A 23,321-nucleotide genomic window follows, 5' to 3' on the forward strand; every position below is an offset into this window, starting at 1 on the left:
TTTGTCATCAAAAGGATGGAACCTGCCAAGTCAGTTGAAAAAGTACAATCACAAAAGAAACAAGTACACATAGCAATAAACAATGCAAAATCAATATGCAATACAGACCATCAGCAAAAACATTGTTCTTGTAACTAACGTAACATAAAAGACAAACAATAAATGGAGCAATGTTAGATTAGGGAGCAGAGCAAATGAAAAAGCAATCAAACAAAAACATTACATGTTACAAATAGATGGAATATTACGTTAGGAAACAAATCCATCATACACACAACCCCAAAGATAAATGTGTGTGACATGACATAAAAAACAAGTTTAACACATTTAAATGATTCTGTGATATTCTAGCATATTGTGAGTGATGCCTAAGGTCCAGCACCACTGAATCCTAAAGATATTTTTAATAACCTTATTACAAGTTAAATGTTGTGGTACATCATTAGTCAAACAGAATCCCTGTGCTAAAAACAAAGTTCATTGTGGCTTACTCTTCTAGCCATCAGCATTCTGGTTCCTCTTCTGGACATCTCAGTACTAAGTAGACATTCTAGTACCACACAGGTACAATTACTGTTTAACTGTTCAGCTTGCTGGAGATGCCATCCCAAATAGAACCAAGAAGCTCTCCTCCAAAAAAGGAAACCAATCTGGTGGTCCCCTGCCATAAGTAAACTATACAACAGAAGGAAGAAACTGTTGCAGAAAAGAGGAAAATCCCAGGATGCGAAAAAACTCCCTTACCAGCCTCAGTAAGAAGCTGAGATCCCTCATAAAATCCTGCAAAGCTAGTTACTAAAATAAAATTTCCAAAGACAACCACAAGGCATTCTATAGTTATGTCAAGAATCTAAATGGCAATGCTCAGATCTGCTCTGAGCTACAACAGAATGGCATTAAATATACTGATCCCAAGTATATTGCCAATATCCTGGCAGATTGATTTAGTGCCAACTTCACCCCCCTCTCACCCCCTAAAGGGCCCATTTCAATACCAAAAGATTGCCAAATTCCAGTAATCACGGCCACACAGGTAGAAACCGCACTCTCCAAAGCTAAGAATACAGCATCCATGGGACTAGATGACATCCCGGGCTGTGTATTACATGAACTACAAAATGAACTGGCACCTCACCTAAGTGTCATGTTTAATCATAGCCTCACCTCACGCTTCATGCCCAACGAGTGGTGCACGCACAGCTACAGTTATCCCACTCCACAAGGGGGGATCCACTTTGGATCCCGGGAACTACCGTCCCATCAGTCTGATGAGCCTGATCTGCAAAGGTATGGAACGCATTATCATGGAACTTATAAACAAAGACATTGGCAATCTTCAAACGCTGGACCCCACCCAGTTTGGGTTCGTGAAGGGCCGATCTTGTTTCCTGAACCTGATTGACTTCTTCGAATCAGTCTCCAGAGCTGTGGTCCACACAGCCTATCTGGACCTCGCCAAGGCCTTTGACACAATCCCCCACTCTGGAATCATAAATAAACTTACTAAGCTGGGCATAAATCCCTACATCACTCGATGGGTTGCCAACTGGCTTACTGACAGAACCCACACTGCAAAAGTAGCCCACTCCAAATCCAGCTCCAGACAAGTGACAAGTGGAGTACCTCAGGGTTCAGTCCTGGGATCGCTCTTGTTTGGCATCTACTTCTCTGAAGTACAAGCCAACACTAAGGGACTCTGGCTAACAAAGTTCGCAGATGACTGTAAACTGGGGGCCATTATTGAATCCCCAAATGATGTGTACAGTCTACAAAAGGGCCTTACAGAAACAGATGCTTGGTGCCAGAGCCATGGACTCAAGCTTAATGCCAAGAAATGTATAGTTATCCCCTTTGGGAAAAACCATGTACCCATGAATTACCACATAGGTGACAGTACACTAAACACTGAAAGTATGATGACAGACTTAGGGACACAGGAGGACCGTGGTCTCACCTTCGATAAACAAATTGCCACAACAGTCAGGAAATCCTTCTATGTGGCACACCTCATCACTAAGGGCTTTTCATCCAGAAAAAAGGAGGTCATTGTCCCACTGCATCCCTCATTAGACCCATTATAGAGTACAATGCCCAGTTTGGTATGTACCTCACAAGACATCTGCAATAGCTGGAAAGGCCACAGATATACCTCACTAAAAGAATCACAGGCCTAAATCAGATGCCCTATGCTGACCATCTAAAAAAAAACTCCAGCTTAACTCTGTGGCATATCGTCTACTCAGAGGTGATCTCTGCTTAACATACAAGGCCATGTCAAACCCTGAGCTGTTGGACATGCTCCACTTAAAGAAATCCCAATCCTTCAGAGCCACACGCTCCAGGGATTTAATCCTTGTCATCACAATGAAAAAAATATGCTGGAGGGATAGGTTCCTGACCCACAGACTCCCCATACTCAGGAATAGACTGCCCATACATGTCAAGCAGAGCGCCTCCTTGACCCTCTTAAAGAGGAACCTTGACGATTGGATGGGAGATAGGAAATTCACCCCCGGGGATCACATCAGTCGCCCTGCTAGACAGGGGTCCAGGGAAATAAATATTGTGGGAAGAAATATCCGGGGAATTGTTTAGTTAGGCTTGGATAGGCCCTAGGGCCGATAGCCTAGTACCAACCTATGATCACAACTGCACACAACACTTACGTCTAACCACACCATTTAATCGACTGCATCACTCAATGAACAACACATAAATACACACTATACTGTAAAGTACAGAGTGTTACTTTATCTTACTGTCCTTATTCTATTTCAAACGTATTTCTGAGATCCCCAAATGGACTTACTGATAAAAGTCCTGCCTGCCCTTCTAATACTGAAGATTCTGGATTATGGGAGTGGTGGCAAAATATCAGTTTAATTTTAATAGAGAATGATTGAAAATACAATGGAATATGGAGATGAAAAGCACGAGAGAGTAGTGCCCGAGATAACTCACTTAAAAGGAGAATTGAAAAGTGAGTTGCTTCCTGAAGTTTATACAGCAAAATTAAAAGAAATACAAGATTCTTGTTGTGCTTTTGAAAAATAAATCATTTCTAGGAAGAAAAAGTAGTTAGCAAGAGTCCAGAATGATTTTGCAAACAATAAAATCTTTGCTTGGCAACAACGCAGTTCATGGAGATTCTGAGTCATGTGACATAGGAAAAACTATGGAGCTTGAACACTTGTTATTTTAAGGCATGTTACCAGCTGTCATTCAGTTTTGTTTGAGGAACTATCTAAGCACAGAACTGGAATAATTATGGATGAATTTTTCAGTAAATTAATCTAATTCTACTGTGACAAAGGAACGTTTTTGTGGTCAGACAGCGAAGAGGAGTACTGAATCTTCCCACTCACCAGTTGAGCAATGATGTTCTTTCCATTTCATCCAACAGGTTAAGTTTTGTTCCTACATGGGACAATGTGCAAGTTGAGCTATATAAACTTTACAGTCTTGCTTGACAGATTATTTTTATGTAAAACAAAAGGAAGAAAATACTGAACTGGTATCATTTGGCAGTTTTATGACTGTGGCAGTTCAGGTGGATTTGTCTATTCTTTACAGGACGAAGATATTAATTTAAATGTGAGTACATCTGAATTTGGTTATGGTTACAAATTAATTATATTGCCTGATTTGAATGTCTGCTATTCATTTTTGCCAACTAATATTAATGTTATTATTTCTCTTTTGAGTTATTGCGTAACAAGAATTGTATGAAAATTTTATTTCAGACTTTTCTTTGATTAGAAGTTATAATTTATTGAAAGGGGAATGGGATGTACTGAATTCTTTGAGAATGAACAAAGACAAACTAGTTGTATGTAAAGTTGATAAAACACATGTAATAGTAATGGATGGGTATGCTTATTAAACAAAATGTACCCAAAGATTATCAAAAGGCTAAAATACAACAACCTCAGCAATTTAATTTTAAATTATTTGATTTATTAAACGGGTAAAGAGTTAGTTTTTTTTTCGACTGAAAAGGATGTAGCTATGTTACATTATAAGCAGCCTAAATATTCTGTTTACACTATTCCTAAAAAAAACTCATAAGACATTCCATAACCCAGCTGGTCAATCTATTATTTCAGGAGTACATAGTGTCCCAAAAAAAAGGCTGGTTTATTATTGGATAGCTTATTAAAAGATTTTAGCAGAAAATTTCCTCAATGGTAAATAATACAAATTATGTAGTTAATAGGTTTAGAAATATTACATGGGAGAAACAGTATGGTTGGGTTAACATAAATGTTAAAAGTCTTCAAATATCAATTCCCCATACAGCAGGGATGTCAGCAGTTAAACATTTTTTGGGAGAGGTGTCTTATCTATTGGTACTTTTGTCCTTTTGTTTAACACAATTTATAAGTTTACAATAATAAACACTTTATACAAAGGAATGGGATAACCTATGAGGGCCTCTTTTGCCTCGGCATATCCCAACATATTTATATCTTACTTGAAAGGAAATAGATGAATACTGATCAAGTTACTGCATGTGTTTGTTACAGTAGATATAAAAAGTTTACACATCCCTGTTAAAATGTCAGTCTTTTTCTGATATAAAAAAAAAATAGACCACAATAAATCATTTCAAAACTTTTCCCACTTTTAATGTGACCTATAACCTGTACAATTCAATTGAAAAACAAACAAATCTGTCGGGGGGGGGGGGACTATAAAAAATGTACAATACACTGGTTGCATAAGTGTGCACACCCTTAAACTAACACTTTGTTGAAGCACCTTTTGATTTAATTACAACATTCAGTCTTCTTGGGTACACACCTGCCAACAATTAAAGAAACTCTGATAAACCCTAAATAAAGTTTAGCTGTCCTAGTAGGATTTTCCTGACATTTACTCAGTTGACTGCTACTGCAAAAGCCATGATTCACAGAGAGCTTACAAAGTATCAAAGGGATCTCATTGTTGAAAGGTATTAGTCAGGAGAAAGGTACAAAACAATTTCCACAGCACTGGATATACCATGGAACATAGTGAAGACAGTCATCAAAAAGGGGAGAATATATGGGACAACAGTGATGTTGCAAAGAACTGGGCGTCCCTCCAAAATTGATGAAAAGACAAAATTAAAACTGGTCAGGGAGGCTGCAGAGAGACCTACAGCAACACTGAAGGAGCTGCAGAAATTTCTGGCAAGTACTGGTTGTGTACTACAAGTGACAACAATTTCCCGTATTCTCCATATGTCTGGACTATGGAGTAGGGTTGCAAGATGGAAGTTTTTTCTTACACAGAAAAACATCCAAGCCCGGTTAAAATTTGCAAAACAATATATCAAGTTACCGAAAAGCTTGTGGTAAAATGTGCTATGGTCTGATGAGGCCAAAGATGAACTTTTTGGCCACAATTCCACGTTTGGGGCAAAAACAACACTTTGTATCACCAAAAAAATGGCTTCACCAGAAGAAAATGAAAGTTTTGTAATGGCCCAGCCAGAGCCCAGACCTAATTCCAATAGAAAATCTGTGAGGTGACCTGAACAGGGCTGTGCACAAGAGATGCCCTCACAATCTGACAGATTTGCTGCGCTTTTGCAAGGAAGAGCGGGCAAATATTGGCAAGTTAAGATGTGCCATGCTGACAGACTCCTATCAAAGAAGACTGAATGCTATAATTAAATCAAAAGGTGCTTCAACAAAGTATTAGTTTACGGGTGTGCACCCACACAACAAAGTGTTAGTTTAAGGGTGTACACACTTATGCAACCAGCATATTGTATGTTTTTTTATTTTTTTATATTTTTTCCCCTAACAGATTTGTTTTTAATTGAACTGTACAGGTTATAGGTCACATTAAAAGTGGGGAAAGTTTTGAAATGATTTATTTTGGTCTAATTTTTTATATCACAAAAACCTGGCATTTTAACAGGGGTGTGCAAACTTTTTATATCCACTGTAATATCTGAGCTTTGGCTGGCTAACAACTACCTGAAATGTGAATTTAAGCACACTTTTATCTGCTCCTTTTCATATAGTACTGTATTTAATTTATTTATTTGTGTTTTTCACTGAATATTAACTCAGCTGAAGTAGTGGCTGTCTCTCTAGAGAGTACTTGTTAGAATTTCTGTGTAGCCATTGATAGCAGTAGGGGATAGTTTCACCTCATCACAGGTATTCTGTCCTGCCTTATATAAGTGGTACATTTTGAGTTATCACTGCTTAATATCTGAGCTTTGGCCGGCTAACAACTACCTGAAATCAGCTGGACGTATAAGTGAATTTAAGTACACTTTTATCTACTCTTTTCATATAGTACTGTATTTAATTTATTTATGTTTTTCACTCAGTATTAACTCAACTGGAGTTGTGGCTGTCTCTCTACAGTTAGCTCCCCACCCATCGTCTCTGTTCTTGTTTTGGTGTTAATGTTGGTGGCTTTGACATTGCCCGCCCTTCTTGTAGATTTGTATTTGGATATTCCTTTTGGGCCCATCTCATTTTCTCACTCAACTTGAGTGCTTGAGTGCAGTGAGATCATATTCTGATTTCGGGCACTCCTACTGTGTACAAAGAGAGCATTTGGGAAGGACAACCCCCTGTAGCCTCTTAATCCTGCTCTGTTCCTTCCCTCAAAAAAAAAAAAAATAAATAAAAATAAAATAAATAAATATATATATATATATATAGATATATATATAGATATATATATATATATATATATGTTATTCAGCCGCTCTTACTGTAACTGTCTTAGTTGCTCTTCTGTGTGCTATCTGTTCAGTCGCTCTTACTCTGCACTTATTACTGCTTGTTAGTAGCCTTCTAATTTACTGCCTTCAGCAGTTATTTTTTAATCATTTCTTAATTTAATTGCATTTATTTGAACTGTATTTGCAGTAGTGTTGCTACACACTTAGGTGTACTGGCCTGCACTGCAATTTGAATTGTATTCATTGCTGTTTTAGCTGCTTTTCTGTAAAATAAAAATTTTAATCTTGTTTCCTGCCTTTCCTGTAACTAGTCAAGTCCAGATACAGACTTGCTGTATCCTGGACTGTTGGTAAGCTTCTGAGCCCCCCAAGCCTTTCTGTGTTGGAGGGAAGCCTTCTAGCTTATCAGTGGGAGTGGTAAGCACTAGGTAGCCTATCTACGACGGGAAGAATGGTTTTGGCCCAGAAATTGTAGTTCATTGACCGTTTGGGCAGTTTTTCCATCTCTTTCTACTTTCTGGTTAAAAGCCCGTTTTGTGTTTGGTCCCCACCTTTCCTATAACTAGTGTAGTTCAGGTACAGTTTTGCTGTATCCAGGACTGTTGGTAAGCTTCTGAGCCCCCCAAGCCCTTCTGTGTTGGAGTGCAGCCTTCTAGCTTATCAGTGGGAGTGGTAAGCACTAGGTAGCCTATCTATCACATGAGGAGTGGTTTCTGGCCCAGAAATTATAATTTATTGGCTGTTTGGGAAGCTTTTCCATCTCTTTCAACTTGCTGGCTTAAAAACCTGCATTTGTACTTGTTTCCCGCCTTTCCTGTAACTAGTCTAGTCCAGGTACAGATTTGCTGTATCCAGGACTCTTTGTAAACTTCTGAGCCTCCCAAGCCTTTCTGTGTTGGAGGGAAGCCTTCTAGCTTATCAGTGGGAATGGTAAGCATTAGGTAAGCCTATCTATCACAAGAGGAGTGGTTTCTGGCCGAGAAATTGTAGCTATTGGCCGTTAGGGCAGTTTTTTCCATCTCTTTAAACGTTCTGGTTTTAAAGCCGCACTTGCGCTTGTTTCAAACCTTTCCTGTAACTAGCCTAGTCCAGATACAGAGTTGCTGTATCCAGGACTGTTGGTAAGCTTCTGAGCCCCGCAAGCCTTTCTGTGTTGGAGAAAAGCCTTCTAGCTTATCAGTGGGAGTGGTAAGCACTAGGTAGCCTGTCTACCACGAAAGGAGAGGTTCTTGGCCCAGAAATTGTAGTTTATTGACCATTTGGACAGTTTATCCGTCTCTTTCAACTTTCTGGTTTAAAAGACCACATCTGCCCTTGTTTCCCATCTTTCCTGTAACTAACCTACTATGTAGCACTAGAAAGCCTTAAACTGATACAAGCCTTCTAGCTTCGAAGAGAGACTTTGGAATGATTAAGTATCAGTTTTCTGTACTTTCTTGCTGTACTTAACTGTTTTCAGCCTAAATGAAGATTTTCCAGCGTTTATTGTGATTTAAAAGCTTGTTTTTTCACATATTGTACTTATTTGACTGCCTGCACTTTTAAAAAGTTTTTTTTTTATTTGTTTAACTGTTGTAGACTACACACTAAAGTGCAATAGACTTTTCTGATCGTTTGTAGTCATTTAAAGCTGTTTTAAGTGTATTTTTTACTGTTTTTGCCTTAGCTTTTCAAAAAAACAAAACAAAACAAAAAAAAATACATTCCTTGTTTCCCGCCTTTCTAAGCTAGTATAGTTCAGTTTTCAGGCTAGTGCTGAATTCAGGGCTGTGATACTAGTTTCTGAATTGCCCATACCTTACTTGGATAGAAGGAAGTTTCTCTGTTCACCAGTGACGGAGGGGAGGTTTGAGCAACCTAGCTGTCCCTGGAGGCATGGTTCCAGCCCAGAAGTTAGTAGTTTATTGGCCATTTCGGGCTAATTTCTATCTCTTTCATTTCCCTACTATAAAAACCACGTTTGCACGGTTTTGCGCACTGGGCAGCGCCGGTCAGCTACTGTTAAATTATTCCCAGCTCCACTAAGTCTCCTCTTCAGTTTTCCCTTGAAACTAGTCTAACTCTCAACCTAAGCACTCAAAATGCATCCTACAGCCCAGCACTTGCTCATACCTAATAGCAAGCACTAATATACCCTGACACTGATTGCCCATCAGGGCAAGGCTCTTTATTCACCCCTCACCAGCCAAGCAACTAAGCAGCTCACCCTACTATTCAGGCATGACCAAAGGGCAACTTCAGGTGTACTCTCCAGTCCAGCTGGTGAATCCGGGTATCCTGAGGCAATGTTACAACTGCCTCATGTACACAGACAACCCCCTCCTCCTACCACAAAACACTAACATATGCGAGAGATGCAATTATACAGCCAAACTGGATGCTAAGCTGTCTCTACCCAAGACTGGAACATACAGTCAAGAGAAGGTTAACACTTGCACCACACCTCCAGCCGCACACAGACCTGCTAAAACAGCACTGGCAAAAAATACACATAAATACACAAAATCATACTCGGAGGCTCTAATTAAAAACCTACAAAAGCATCAGAGACCTCCAAAGCAGACACCCAAACAACCCGCACCTCTCGTCACAAACCAGACAGCACAAAAAACACAAAATCAGTGTGCCGCACAATCACAGCCCTTAAAGCAAAATAACATACCTAACACACTCGTAATAGGTGACTCTACAGTCAGGCACACTGACGTCCCACTCACTAGGCTGGACAAGCAGAAGGTTACTGTTAGCTGCCTGTCGGGAGCCAGAATCCGCCACATAACACAAGCACTCAGGTCACTCCAGAACAAGTACAAATATGACTCTGTCATTGTTCATGTTGGTGTGAATGACCAGAGATGTACCTCCCTAAGCTACATGAAAAGAGACATGGAAGAGCTCTCTGATCATGTAGCCCAGACTGGTATGACCCTGACCCTGAGTAGCATCCTGCTCTCACCAAGAATGAAACCTCAGTATAAAAAAAAATAATGATCAATTTCAACAACTGGCTAAGCTTCTGGTATCATTCAAAGGGGATCCAATGTCTGTCAGCCTGGGAAGACATGCTCGACAAGCCGCGTTGCTTCACAAGAGACGGCTTGCACCTGTCACCTCTAGACTTTTGAATACTGGCCAAAGCTCTTGCTGCCCCCATAGTCTCTTTTTTAGGCAAGGCTCAAAAGTCAAACCCACCTCCGTAAACAGCACAATTAGCAAAAAACTGAGGGTTATGCTACTCAACCCCAGGAGTTTAAATCTCAGAATACACGCGCTCGAAGCACTCCTCAGTATGGAGAACGTCGACATCTGTGCAGTAACTGAAACCTGGTTCAAGGCTCCAAAGAGCACACCAGCACTACCAGGCTACAACTCATACCACACGTTTTGGCCACAGAACATGGACCGAAACACAAAAGGAGGGGGTGTATCCATATTCATCTAGGATATTTACACCTCCAGGTTAGTGGCACAGCATGATACCTCAGAGATCATCCATGTGCAACTAATATTGGGCAAATCTGCAATGCAAATTATGGCCTGCTACAGATCACCCTCCATGACCCAGGACCACCACTCCACCTTTCTGAAGACATTGGAAAACATGAAGGTCCTACCGAACACCCCGATATTGGGCTATTTCAATTACCCTACCATTCACTGGGAAAACTACTCGAGTACAAACTCCCAGGCCCAGCGCTTCCTGGAATTCATCAACTCAAATGCCCTGGATCAGCTGGTAAAACTCCCCTACCAGAGGTGAAAACATATTGTACCTGGTCATCACCAACATGGGCGACAGGTGTTTCACACCGGAGGTCAACCCATCACTGGTTAGAGCAGACCATATAACTAATCACTCTGGATGTCCACACCCCACCATCACCCCTAACTAAGGAAACCACAGTAAAAAGCTTTTCTAAAGCAAACTTCACCTTACTTAAGACAGAGGAGGTAAGTTTCACAGCCCCCACGCTAAAGGATAATGCCCAAGATGCAGAAACCTTTACAAATGCACTCTATGAGCACCTACAAGGATGAAACAAATAAAGCCAGATACAGATCTGGAATACACCAAAACACTGATTTTAATGAAGCGCTTTTCGTCTAACCTATTGGTTAGACTTCTTCAGACAAAACAGCATCAAAGAAATTCAAACTTAAATAAATTCATCACTTAAAACCATGTGACTAACAAAGCCCAAAATTTAAAAGGGCATAACATTCCATATAAAAAATTAATTAAAAAGGGCAACAGTTTAAAGTACAGCGGCATATACTGAATAAACTAATACATAGAACACTTTAAATACTTTCATGTAGACACCAACTAAACACAAATATGTCCATCTAGCCTAAAGTCACTATTTCATTTATATTAAAACTCATTAATAGAAGAAGTCTATATTTAAAAATGTATATACATAAGCACGCATAAATAAACCAGTGAACACATAAATAGATATACAAATGTGCAACTGTACATACAAACATAAATAAATAAATAAAAATATTCATCTACATATCAATTTCATCTAAGTAAACTTTTCAATTTTAACAAACCCATTAGAGAGCATTTATCGTTTAACCCTGGGTGGTAATATGCGAAATGTCTAATTTGCCAATACACTTCTAATTTTTCTAAAAATAAACTGATGGGTCCACCCCTATCAGTAGATTCAGTTTGTTGTATTAAATTTAAAAGAATGATGCGGGAAACTTTTAACATGTTTGGCTAACGCATTTTCTACCTTTTGTCTTTGAATACTATAAACATGTTCATAAATTCTGTCATGTAACCTACGATCACAGTCTTTCCAATGTAGAAACATGGACAGAATTCACATTTAGCAACATAAACAACTGATTTAGAATTACAATTGAATTTCTTATTACTTACTAATTTAATACCATTAATTGTAATGGCAACACCAATTTCAACATATCTACAATAAGGACAGTTACCACATTGCGTCATTCCAGGGTATTTAATTATTGACATTTTATTTCTCTCAAACAAATTTTTTAAATTTAAACCTTTCCTATAAACTAACCTTGGTCTGTCTCCTACTTTACTGGTAACATTAATGTCATCTTGTAGTAACCTTCAATTTTTGTTAATAATTTTCCTAATCTGTTCGGTTTCTACACAAAATGTCATAATGAAGGACAGACCAATAATAGTATTTAGTTCAATATTGTTCACACTCATTTGACATGCTGTGTTTTGTTTTGCAAGAATAGGCATATATACACCTACATTCCTTTTATTTTTAACTTCTTCTATTAAGCTATCAGAATTTCAGGATAACCTCTTCTGACAAACATATTCTTCAAATGGAGACATTCTAACAAAAAAATCGTTAGATGTAGTAACCATACGTGCAGCTCGTACTAATTGGCCTTTCACTACCAATAGCTTATGATAATATGGATGAGAGCTAGTAAAATGACGGAAGGTATTGGAATAAGTAGGTTTCCTATATATATTTGCCTCCCAAATATTCTCCAATCGATTTTTCCTAAGAAGCACATCCAAAAATGAAATCTGTTCTTCCTGAAAGTCATAAGTGAACTCTAAGAAATTAGAAGTATTATTAAAGTATTTAATCAAGTCGTCAGCCTCATTTTTGTTACCTATAAATAACATAAAAATATCATCCAGATATCTAATGTAGAATTTAATATTACTACAAATCTGTTTATCCACCTACATGGATGCATGGATCGTGCCATCCCTAGAAAAACCAAGACTCACTCCTCTAAGAGAAAGAAACCAGTTTGGTGGACCCCTGCCATAAACAGGCTATACAATAGGAGGAAACATTCAGAAAAAAAGCAAATCCCAAGAAGGAAAGACATCCCTGATCAGTATTAGTAAGAAAATAAAGTCCCTCATACAATCATCCAAGGCTAACTTTGAAAGAAAAATAGCCAAGGATTCGAAAGATAACCACAAAGCCTTCTTTAGCTATGTCAAGAATCTAACGTGCTGGAGGGACAGATTCATCACCCAGAGACTCCCTATGCTGTGGAACAAAATCCCGGTACATGTGAGGCAGAGCACCTCGCTGGCCTTGTTCAAGAGGAATCCTGACCAATGGATGGGAGATCGCAGATATACCCCAGGGATTACTTCAGTGTCGCTGCTTGACAGAGGCACAGCAAAATAATAGGCATAGTTTTCTTCAAACTAAAGGGGTGGCGAAAGCCGCATAACTATGGGCTAGCTTATAAATGCCCTTGGGCAGATAGCCTAGTATGAACCTATGAACCTAAGTGGCAACTTGCAGATATGCCCTGAGCTAGTGCAAAATATCACAAAATATACTGAACCTACTGATATTGCCAACATCCTGGTAGAAAGATTCAGTGCAAACGTCACCCCCCTCTCACCCCCAAAAAGGCCCACAACAATACCGGAAAAGTGTAGTGTCCCAAAAATCACAGACGCACAGGTGAAAACAGCCCTTCCAAAAGACAAAAACACAGCGTCAATGGGACCAGGTGGTGTCCCAGGCTGCGACTTGCACAAACTACAGAACAAACTAACCCCCCCCACCTAAACACACTGTTCAACCTCAGCCTCTTCACAGGCTACATGCCCATAGAATGGCGCACAGCAACAGTTATTCCTATCCACAAAGGAGGGGCCACAACTGACCCTGGTAACTATCGCCCCATAAGCCTGACTAGCCTGGTCTGCAAAGCTATGGAGCGCATTATCATGGAACTCATTAACAAAGACATTGGGAACCTCCAAACACTTGACTCGACCCAGTTCAGCTTTGTTAAGGGCTGATCATGCCTACTAAACCTGGCTTGACTTCTTCGAGACAGTCACCAAGGCCATAGATGAGGGAAAGGTGGTTCACACAGCCTACCTTGACCTCGCCAAGGCTTTTGACACCATTCCCCACTCGGGTATTACAGAAAAACTCACCAGCTTGAACATAAACCCCTGCGTCAAGAGATGGGTTGCAAACTGGCTTACAGACAGAACTCACATGGTAAGAAGAGTGGGCTCCAGTTCTGACTCTAAACCAGTCACAAGTGGTGTCCCGCAAGGCTCGGTCCTGGGACCCCTACTGTTCGGCATATACTTCTCAGAAGTACAGACAAACACAGAAGGACTATGGCTAATCATGTTCGTCAATGACTGCAAACTGGGAGCCATAATTGACTCTCCGGCTGACATGGACATCCTCCAAAAGGGCCTTATTGAGACAGACACCTGGTGTCAAAGTCATGGCCTCAAGCTAAATGCCAAAAAATGCATAGTCATCCCGTTTGGGAAAAACAAAACACCCATGAATTACCACATAGGTGGCAGCCCCCTTAATACAGAAGAGGTAATAAGAGATCTGGGGACCCAGGTAGACAGTAATATGTCCTTTGACAATCATATTGGCAAAGTAGTTAGGAAATCCTTCTATGTGGCCCATTTAATTACTAAAGGGTTCGCATCTGGAAATAAAGAGGTTATAGTGCCCCTCTACTCGTCACTCATCAGACCCATCACAGAATACAATGCCCCATTTGGGATGTACCTCACAAGACACTTCCAACAGCTGGAAAGACCACAAATGTACCTCACCAAGAGGATTACTGGCCTCAAACATATGTCCTACACAGCCCAACTGAAAAAACTCCGGCTGTACTCAGTGGCATATCACTTACTCAGAGGTGATCTCTGCCTGACTTACAAATCCATGTCCAACTCAGAATTGATGGACAAGCTCCACCTAAAGAAATCCAAGTCACTGCGAGCCACATGTTCTAGTGAGCTAAACCTTGCCACAACAATAAATAGAACAAGCTGGAGGGATAGATTCCTGTCACAGAGACTCCCCATACTTTGGAACAAAATTCCAAACTATATTAGGCAGAGCCCCTCACTAAGACTCTTCAAGAGAAACCTTGACGAGTGGATGGGTAACAGAAAATACAACCCTGGGATCACTTCATTGGCTCTGCTTGACAGAGGATCAGTTAATTAATCAATACGGCGGGGAAAGCCGACACACTCTGGCTAGGCTTATAAATGACCTCGGCAGACAGCCTAGTACCTACCTATGTATATTGACCGCTTATTATTTTTATGCAGTGGTAAGATTAACTTGGTTGTTGAATTTGCTTAAGCACTAAATGAGGGATTAAATTCTCTGAGACTTTTAAAGATGAAGATAACTTTTGGGGGATTCATGTTGACTCACTGACAGCAGTTTCAGTGAATGCATATACATCGACAGATGTGCAGATGACTCTACATTAATCTGCACAGCTAAATCTGCTTCTGAACTGCAATGCCAAACCCAGAAAGTATTTAGCATAGTTGAGATATGGTTCTTAAAGCGCTGCCTTCTACTGAATCCCAAGAAAACAAAGCTCCTACTCTTTACTCCTACTTGTAGGTCCACACCAATAGATATCTCAGTCATTTCTAACAATGGTACCCTCATTTACCCAGACTCTACTACCAAACTCCTTGGTATTACAATAGTCAACAACCTTAACTTCGACACCCACATTAACAACACTATAAAATCAGTTAACAGAAAAATGGGCTGCCTGTACAGAGTCAAACCCTTCCTTACACCAATAGCAAGAACTACCATTGCCCACTCCCATCTAATCTCTACTCTACTGTATGCCTCACCAATATACACTAACCTATCCAAAAAGAGAGTCAAACCCTTCCTTACTCCAATAGCAAGAACTACCATTGCCCACTCCCATCTAATCTCTACTCAACTCTATGCCTCACCAATATACACTAACCTATCCAAAAATAATCTTCTCACACTTGCTACCTCTTATCATAATATTGCCAGATTTGCCACTGGTAAACCCTTCAGAACCCATCACTGTCAGAATCTTAAGCAACTCGGATGGCTTGAACTTCAAAACCAGCTTCAACTGAACCAACTTACAATTGCCCATAAGGTCCTTTACCAGCCAAACAATACTCCAATACTCTCAGACCTCATAACCCCCTACAAAAATCTTAATGCCTTGCGTTCTTCAAATAAACTCCTAGTTAACATCAACAAGTCTCACAACATGGTTGGGGACTCTCTATTCTCAAACACAACTGGGAAAAACTGGAGCCTTCTGCCTATTGAACTTACTTCCCTTCCTTCCTTACCACTCTTCAGACAAAAACTTAAAACCTTCCTCAAAACACACTGGCTATGCCCTTGTACCAACCCTGACTTACCTATCATTAATGCTACTAATATATTTTCTAACTGTTCTCTCTCCACTAATTTAATCTTCCTTAGTTCAATGATAAGCATCTAGTAATATTTTTTAGCCACTAGCATAGTTATATTATCTTGCTCTAAACTTTGTATATAGTTTTATGTTATTTTACTGTTAAATGTATATAATATCTTCTATATCTACTTATTGTTTTTTTATGTAACAATTACTTATTGGCTGTTTGTATCTGTCTTGGAGCTTTTCTCCCCAGGCCTCTACTGAAAATGGACATATATCCAGCTGGACTAGCCCGGTCAACAAATGTAAAATAAAATAAAATAAATAAATAAATAAATGTCTGCTGAAACTAATTCAATCATGCCTCGATTACATACTTTTTTACAGGTGCCCCCTGCATCTCCCATGTGCGAGGACACCCCCCATGGCCCCACAATACCAACTCTGAGGAAAACTACGACAACTCCATCGTTGGCTAAAGTTGTTTCGACAAATGGCTCTCGATGTATATATGCTCATCAAATCTGCTGTCGATGACTTAACAGGAAAGTACAGTTTTGTACCTACCATAAATGCAGATGTCCGATAGGTATGCAACTGCAGTCCTGACATATGGGTTGTCCTGCCTCAGGCAGCCCCTCGGTCGGCCGGATTCCAAAGTCTGGGTCTGGCGTCGGCTGATGTCGCCCTTTCCCCGTCAGAGCGCCTGGGGTATAAAAGCGTCAGCCGATGCCATCTTCTTCAGTGTTTCTTGCCCCAGATGCCAGGTGCCCTCTAAGGAAGGCTAAATTTTGAAAATAGAGAAAAAATTCCAGACAAGTACAACAACATAAAAACAAATACACCATAAAAGATTACCCCAGGTGGCTAAAATGAGGGGTAGAAACCCAAAAGAATACCACAGAGGGGTAGGTTGGAGGGAAAACCTGACTGCAGTTGCATACCTATCGGACATCTACATTTATGGTAGGTACAAAACTGTACTATGTCCTTCAAGGATGCAACTGCAGTCCTGACATATGGGTTGAATACCATAGCCAACCTGGGGGTGGTAGGCACTAAGACAAAGATGGTGTAGCTAAAATGCCCTGCAGGACTGCAGAAGCAAACCTTGCTCTGGATCTGGAATATAAAGGCAGGTTGTAATGTTTGGAAAATGTATGCACGGAGCTCCATGTAGCAGCTTCTAAAATGTCCTTTGTTGCCACTCCTCTTAAAAAGGCTGTGGAGGTGGCTGTAGCTCTGGTGGAATGTGGCCTGATGTCAGCTGGCACAGTTTTTCCATGAAAAGAGTAGCAGAATCGAATGCAATTTCCAGTCCATTTAGAAATTGTCTGTTTGGAAATTGCTTTTCCCTGCAATCCAGCAGTGCAAGCTACAAAAAGCTGGTCAGATTTTCTGAAAGACTTTGTTCTGTCCAAGTAGTAGCACAACTGTCTGTGTATGTCCAAGGTGTGCAGAAGTCTCTCTCCTTTATTTTGAGGACTGGGAAAGAAGGTAGGCAGGTGAATAGCTTGATTCAGGGACACCCTGGATACCACCTTTGGCATGAATGACGGATTGGTTCTCAAAGAAACTCTGTCCTGATGAAAAATGAGAAATGGTAGTATTGCCATAAGGGCCTGTAGCTCAGAGACTCTTTTTGCTGAGGTTACTGCCAGAAGGAAAGCTGTCTTCCAAGACAGAAATTTCAACTCTGAAGATGCTGCTGGTTCAAAGGGAGGGAGAGTTAATTTTTCCAGCATGAAGTTGAGGTCCCATGCAGGCACTGGTGGTTTCTTTGGAGGGTTGATGTTCTTTATACCTCTTAGAAATTGTCTTAGCAATGGGTGAGAAAATACAGGCGGATCAGTGTTATATTTGGCAGATATTGCTGAAGCATGTATTTTTATGGAAGAATATGAAAGGCCATTGTGGAGCATTTCAGACAAATATTCTAGGATCTGTGGAATGCTCATTACTGATGGGTCTTGACCCTTTTTGCTGTTCCAGATAAGAAATCTCTTCCATTTTGCTGAGTATGTTTTTCTAGTGGAAGGTCTGCGCGCCTCCAGGATGATATCTTTTACCCTTTTGGAAAGTGTATCCTGAGGAATAGTCATGGAATCTTCCAAGCTGTCAGCTTCAATGTTTTCAAGCTGGGGTGTAGTGTCCTGTAATTGTGCTGTGTCAGAAGAAGTGGCCTTTGAGGAAGGAGCCACGGATTGGTGTGTGTCAAGCTCCGTAGCAGTGGGTACCAGTGTTGTCTTGGCCAGTCTGGAGCTATCAGTATGACTTTCGGTTGCTCTGTCTTGATCTTTAGTAACACCTTGGTCATCAAAGGAAGAGGTGGGAAGGCATATAGTGTTAGAGAGTTCCAACTGAAGGAGAGAGCGTCCACCTTCCATGCTTGAGGATGGTATGTCCTTGTGCAAAACTTTTTCAGATGGTAATTGAGGTGGGAGGCAAAAAGATCTATGTCCGGCCTTCCCCATGCTTGAGTTATTTGTAAAAAAATGCCTGGATGCAACATCCATTCGTGTGGATCCATGATGTTTCTGCTTAAGCTGTCTGCCAGAACATTGTCCTTCCCTGGTACAAACTGGGATTGTAGCTCTATTTTCAATTGTAGGGATATATCCCAGAGATTCATTGCCAGTCTGCAAAGAGGGTAGGAATGGGTACCTCCTTGCTTGTTTATGTACCACATAACTGTGGTATTGTCTGTCTTTATTAGTAGATGGCCCTGATGCATGAACTTTTCGAAGGCCTTGATTGCATGTATCACTGCCAGCATTTCTTTTTGGTTGATGTGCAGGTGCTTTTCTTTTTGTATCCATTGTCCTTGAATGCATCTGCCCTCCATGTGCGCGATCCATGGTCTGAGGCGTCTGTTGTTATGGTTTGACTTGTATGAGGCTTGCTGAAAGGCAGACCTTTGTTTATCTGGCTTGCTTGAGCCCACCACAGAAATTCCTTTTGAAGGCATGGAATGAGTGGGATCAATGTTTCCAGGCTGTGGCTGTGTTGAGACCATAGACTTTTTAGATACCATTGTAGTTTCCTCATATGCAGCCTTGCGTGTGGAATCAGAAGAATGCAAGATGCCATGAAACCCAGGGCCTGCAGGATTTTCCTTGCAGTCATCTGGGTGTGTGTTGCTAATTTTCTGAAGTATTCTGGTAATTGCTTTTGTTTTTCTTTTGTCAGAAACGCCATCTGGGTGTTTGTGTCCAGTGTGGCACCCAGAAAAGGTATTTGTTGGGATGGTACGAGACTTGATTTCTGAATATTGACTGTGTATCCCAAGGCCTGCAGTAGGTGAATGACATAGTCCATGTTTTTTAACAAGGCTTGTTGGCTGTCCGCTTGTATAAGGCAGTCGTCCAGGTAAGGGTATATTTGTATCCCCTGAAGTCTGCAATGTGCAATTACTGATGCCAGGCATTTCGTGAACACTCTGGGCACAGTAGATAAGCCAAAGGGCAATGCTGAGAATTGATAATGCTCTGAGCCTGCAAGAAATCTGAGGTATCTTCTGCAACTTTGTCTGATTGGGACATGCAGGTATGCCTCCTTGAGGTCCAGAGTTACCAGCCAAGACCCCTTGCCCAGCATGGGAAGGAGTTGCTGTAAAGTCAGCATTTTGAATTTTGGCACAATAAGGTAAGTATTCAGTGCGGACAAGTCCAGAATGGGTCTCCATTGGTTTTCTTTTCTTGGAACAAGGAACAGTCTTGAATAAAATCCTTGGCCTTGTTCTGCAGAAGGAACCTTCACTATTGCTCTTATTTGAAGTAGGTTTGTTATTTGTTTGAGTGCCTCTGCCCTTTGATTTGGTGGCAGGTTTGGCCTGCCATGTCTTGTTGGCAGTGTATGAAAATGGAATCTGTATCCTTTGTCTATTATGTCCAGTATCCATTTGTCCTTTGTAATATTGTGCCAATTTTGTGAGAATAAAGATAATTTTCCGCCCAAAGGTGCTTCTAATTGAGCCCTGGATGGCGGAGTCAAAGTCAAGTCATTGAGATTGTCCCTGTGGAGCAGTGGAAGGTCCTGTCCCACCTCTCTGGTTCGGAGGCTGCCATTGACGTCCTCTGAAGGAGCCTCGAGTTTGCCCTCTACCTCTGCCACGTCTGTTTTTGCCTCTTTGAAATTTATCTGTGTCTGGAAAGGACCAATGCTTAGAAGGCCAATTCCTGCTGAATCTTGGAGGCTGTACCTGGAGGAAATCTTTGACTGTTTGCACTGATTTTGCCTTTTCCTCTATTTTCTTTAAAACCTCTTGTGCAGTAGCACCAAATAGCTTATGTTTCTCTAGTGGTGCATCCAAAAGCTTAATTTTCACATGGTCTGGCAATGTTTGTTCCTTTAACCAAGCATGTCTGCGTATGACCGCACCTGTCATTGCTGCTCTACATGAAGCTTCCAATGCATCATATCCACACTGAAGGAAATGGTTGCTAATCTGCTGAGTATTATGAACCAGTTCCTGTAACCCCTTTCTATCTAATGGTTCAGGGGAAGCCAATTTCTTTTGCAAGTCATCCAACATGTATTCCTGATACTGAATCATATGAAATTGACAATTTAATGCTCGCATAGAAAGGGTGGAAGATGTATATACTTTCTTGCCCCACCTTTCTAAAGCCCTAGAATCTCTTTCCGAAGGAAGTGGATTCTTAGCAGTAGTGGAGGAAACCCCTTTAGGCCCCTGAGAAATAGTTTCAGGGTCAGCAGTATGGCCCTTGTACAGAAATTGATGTGTGTCTGGGACCCTGTAGTACCTGTCTGGCTTGACAGGAGCAGGGGGGAGGGAGTCAGGGGAAACACTAGATTCTAAGTACACATCATCTAAAACATTTAAGACTGGAGGAATAGCTAAGGGTCTATGCTAAGGTAGCTTTAAAAATTCCCTTAACCTTTTCCTAGAATCTTGAGTATTCTTGGCCTTGCCATTTGAAGTGTTCCCTCATGGAATGAAGCGTTTCCCCAAAGGAAAACTCCTCAGGAGGAGAAGCAGAGGGAATGGATTCCTCCGCATCAGAATCCTCGTAGGCCGGGAAGGCCTCCTCCTGGTAGTCTGAATGAGCAGAATCACCTGAGGCCTCATCGGAGGACTGGGGATCTACCTGCTCAACCCTAGGCCTCTTGACAGAAGGTGGCTGAGAGCCTCTATCTGGATGTGGCTGAGAACCCCTAATTAAAGAAATAAGGTCCTCAGCTAAACTTAAAATTTGAGAACCAGAAGTGGATCCCAGAGAAACAGATCTTAGAGGGAGAGACTTAGCCTGTTTGGCAGCCTTAGCACGTGTGTAGGCCTTAATGGACATAGACACTGGAGGCCTGGCAGCCCCACGTGCTGGGGTAGTCTTATCCACTGGAATGGTGTCAGAAATATCCTGGGCTACGGTCTCAGAGGGGAGAACAGAAACCGGCACTGAGCTGGCCTCCGGTACCGAAGTAACCGGTGGGGCGGTGTCGTCGGTCTGTAGCGGTTGTGAAACCGGCTCAGAAGAGACCGAGACACTCGCGGTAGGCCTAAGCGTGGTGTCGGCCGAGACCGCGGACCGCGGGTGTCGGTCCTTATCCTTCCGTTTTTTAGGTAAATGTGCTGTCGGAAGCTCCGATGGCATGATATAACAGAAATCTTCCCCAAAATAATCCTGTGCAAACTCTGACCGACACCTAAGAGTGCGTTTATTGAAAGAAGCACAAGCTGTACAGGCCGAGACATTGTGTTCTGGGCCTAGGCAGGGTAAGCAGTAAGAGTGGAAATCCTTATGAGGTATTTGTTTCCCACAAGTTAAACAATTATTAACTTTTACAGTTTTATCTGACATCGGCTGAGGCAAGAAAAGGTCCCCAACGAGGTACTTAGCTTTTTTGAATACTTCAGTAGCTGAAAACACAGGAGCTGGCCGACCGGCACTTGTGAACTGCTTCTGCTTCGGGCGCCACGCGGCAAGAAAGACTGAAGAAGATGGCGTCGGCTGACGCTTTTATACCCCAGGCGCTCTGATGTCAGGGGAAAGGGCGACATCAGCCGACGTTGGACCCAGACTTTGGAATCCGGACGACTGAGGGGCTGCCTGAGGCAGGACAACCCATATGTCAGGACTGCAGTTGCATCCTTGAAGGACATCACTTGTTTTGGATACTACCTTAAAAGGAAGAGTTGCTGAATTACTGAAAACAAACTAGTTTAGGAAACAGACAGGTGCTACTCTTTTCTTTATGCTAACAGTTGTCATCCCTTCAACTAAAGTAAAATGGAATAAAACTGATTTAGAAAGAATTGAAGACTTGGCTAATAATCTAACACAGACTGTTAGAGTTTTTTTCTGAGGGTTTGAATAAAATAAAAACATATAAATCTAAAGTCTGAAAATGTAAGGGAAGTTTAAACTATGATTAAACCTTTGGAGATATTATGACTTGGCTCAAGTTAGTGTTGATAATTTATTTTGTGTATTAAAATATTCAACATTTTCTAAAACTGTTAGAGATGTTCCTTAAAATATTGGAATATTTTGTCTAATGATAAATCAGATATTTTACCTAGATATCATGTTTTACAGATAGATTATCTTATAAAATCCCTGTTCAAATTACTAATGAGATAACAGGAATGTTTGAAAGTATGACATGTACTGTGTGCAAATAGGTTAGCCATAATTAATGGCAAGAATCTGATTATCAACTATTATTTTAATTATTGTAAGAGTTTTGTGGTTTATGGAAGTTTTTGTATTTGTTCATTACTGTGGTACATTGGCCAGACAATAAGAAAAATTAAAGTTCACAAAGAATAACATGTTTTGTCTCTGCATGCAAATAATGCACACATAATGAGGGTATGAGCTATTATATGCACTGTGCTCTGGTACATGTACAGTTAAGTCTGCAGTGGAGACAAATTAATGGCTAAATAAATTAGCATCCAGGATGATTTTCAAAATAAAATACTTTAAAACTTAAGGGTTAAATATTGATGTTAACTAGCAATGTTTAATTTAAAGTACTGTTTAGTAGTATTGTTTTTAAATCTTTAAATCTGTATCATGGCTTTTGAGAATGTATTTTAAGTGCAGATAAATGAGTGGTTCTGTTTACTCCCTAGAAAGCAATTTGCCAAGGTGTTAGGGGCAATAAAGTTCACTATTTTCTCTTCCCATACTGCTTGCACTATTGTTCTTTTTTTTAGTTTGTGGTGTACTTCTGAGATTGCCTGTGTATCAGCCCTATGACTAAATCTCACTACAACTGATTCAGTGTTATGGGAGTGGGCTATCTAACCAAGGAAAATTTGATCAAATCTTGGACTTTGGACACATGATCAAAAATTTGCTCAAAAACATAAGATGCCTATAAACGTTATTACTGTCTGCCCCTATTTTACAGAGACCATGCAATCATACTGAGTAAC

General features: G+C 40.7%; 1 protein-coding gene across 1 annotated transcript in view; it reads right to left on the reverse strand.

Annotated features, from left to right (window-relative positions):
* MTMR12 (myotubularin related protein 12) overlaps nt 1-23,321 on the reverse strand; it is a 1,177,010-nt gene that overhangs the window by 263,824 nt on the left and 889,865 nt on the right. The window lies entirely within an intron of this gene.

The sequence above is a fragment of the Protopterus annectens genome, chromosome 1.part1, assembly GCF_019279795.1.
Source record: "Protopterus annectens isolate FY-2018-M chromosome 1.part1, PAN1.0, whole genome shotgun sequence".
Classification (NCBI taxonomy): Eukaryota; Metazoa; Chordata; order Ceratodontiformes; family Protopteridae; genus Protopterus; species Protopterus annectens.